Source organism: Neomonachus schauinslandi, chromosome 12 (assembly GCF_002201575.2).
Source record: "Neomonachus schauinslandi chromosome 12, ASM220157v2, whole genome shotgun sequence".
Classification (NCBI taxonomy): Eukaryota; Metazoa; Chordata; class Mammalia; order Carnivora; family Phocidae; genus Neomonachus; species Neomonachus schauinslandi.
Window position 1 is genome coordinate 99403464 of NC_058414.1, and position 2259 is coordinate 99405722.

Genomic DNA, 2259 nt, shown 5'->3' on the forward strand with positions numbered 1-2259 from the left:
TCCCTGAATGGAAGAGAGCTAGTTGCATCTAATGGGGCCGGCTGACAACCAAAGAGTTACAGTCTGAGATGACTCAGCTGGAAGTGCCAGGAAGAGAACTTCTTTGGTGTGCATATAGGATGGAACAAGGAACCAAAAGTGCGGTCATGTCTGGTCACAGCAGGTTAAAAGGGAGAGAATACCATCTGTTTCCTGTTCTTGAAAAATAAAAATATTTAGCAAGTCCCTTAGGGATGCAGGGAATTTGGTGCACAGCCGTGAACAAGGAAGTTCGCCGCCCACTCACTACTGTGAGAGTATGTGTCAGCATATTGAGACGCAAGTAACTAAAATACCGGATATTAAATTAATACTTTGTCCCAGGCTTACCCAGCATTAAATAGGTATAAGTGTTTGGGGTTTGGTTTTGTCTTGTTTGAGAGAGAGAAAGAGAGAGAGCACGGGCCGGTGTGTTGGGGAGGGGCAGAGGGAGAGAGAGAATCTTAAGCAGGTTCCAACCTAGGGCTCATCTCCGGACCCTGAGATCAGGAAAACAGGTACAACTCTTATTCGATGCCTTGGATGCGATAGGAAACATTCCCATAAGATTGGATATAAGGTGAACCCTTACCTATGAATTTTTCACTGTGCTGAGTCTTCTCTTGCCCCTGTGGCACCACTGATTCTCCCCGAGCGTCCCTTCTCTGCATCCCGGGGAAGGAGCCTAGAAGGACATTCCCTATCATCCCTTCTCCCTTAGGTCCTGGTTAGAGTCTGCTAAAGAGAGGCACTCCCTCGAGATTCGGAACGTGGATGAGAAGGAGCACCATTGTCTGGAAGCCTTTGCCAACACACAGCGGTTGTGCTTCGAGGCTGACGACGTGAGAACTGCCTGGCTCAGCGCCCCAGTTCACTCCCCAGACCCTCGCATTCCCAGCCCTCCCGTACTTGGGCAAGCCTCTCATTTCCTAGATGGACTTCAGTTTTCCCAATCAAATACTCTGTATAAGCGGTGGGAGCTGAAATATTTCTGCAAACAAATGAAGCAAAATGAAGTAGGATCCAGAGGTGGAAAAGAGCATGGTCCAGCAGTTCTGGGGCACACAGGATGAGATTCAGACTGGCGTCTTGTGCAGGTGTTTCCATCGCAAGAGGTTTGTGCCAAATATCTATGAAAATTCTCATTTGACAGGCTTAAAAGATTTTGAAATATCCATCCCACCAATCTGATTTTTTGCCCTGAATTTACAGCATGTCTTCATAGATTTGGGAATATGTTAAGACACACTCAAAATATTATTTGGGCAGTGTCTTATATCACTCCTCTCCTATAGCTCTAAAGAAAAATACTTGCAGCTTTTCAAATTTCAAATTGATTCATCTTTGAGATTATTAAACAGGTCTTGTCTTTTATGGACAATGGTTTGGTGTCGTAATATGTCTTTCTTATTTTGATACTTTAAAATTCTTAGGCTTTTCTGAAAAATGTCCACCGAAACTTTTCATACCCACAGTAGTTTCTTTTTTTTTTACTCTCTCCAACTAAAAGTGTTGTTTTCTTGTTTGCAATAATCCAAGCTGCTTTTAAGTGGCCCAAGTTAAAAGCTCAGACCCTGCTAAAAATTGTTTAGAATTGTTTTGTTGGACATTTAATTCTGGCTCCAGTTACTAGTTTTATCAACTTTGTTTTTGATTGTTGAGAGGAAACATTTTATCAGAATTCCTATGTGTATGCTGAAAATGTCTCCAACCACTTTTTCTCTGGCTTTGCTGGACTGCAGGAAATTGCAATGGCTACTGGTCAAGAATTTTGTAACATATCTTCTTCTAGTCTCTTTCTCTGTCTCCGTTTCTGTCATAGGGCTTGCCTGGTCATCTCCATTTGTTCTGCATCGGTGTTATGCATTCATTTTGTAAAATATTTGATTTATTTAGAGCGAGGGCACCAGCAGGGGCAGGGGCAGAGGAAGACGGAGAGAGAGACTCCCAAGCCGACTCCATGCTCAGCTCTACCCCAGGACCCTGAGACCACGACTTGAGCCATCCAGGTGCCCCTGCCTTCATTTTAAAGTTAAAAATCTGTCCATATTTATTTTTAAACTAAAAATCAATTTAAGTATATTATGAATAAAATAATAATCAGTCTTTAAGTTGAATTGCCAAGTACAATGTAGATAGGCGTTACTGTGACTCGTCCTGTCTATATCAGGTATTCAAACAAAAGTACCGCATCAGTGGAAAAGGATTATTTGAACCGAATCGATCTATTGACATGACTAG

At 42.5% G+C, this 2259-nt stretch overlaps 1 long non-coding RNA gene across 1 annotated transcript; it reads left to right on the forward strand.

The window, feature by feature from the left end:
* Positions 1-459: 459 nt before the first annotated feature.
* On the forward strand, positions 460-1945 carry LOC110582834. Its single transcript, XR_002480466.1, has 3 exons — positions 460-536; positions 740-1133; positions 1915-1945. It is a non-coding gene; the product is annotated as an uncharacterized LOC110582834 (long non-coding RNA).
* The last annotated feature ends 314 nt before the right edge of the window (positions 1946-2259 follow it).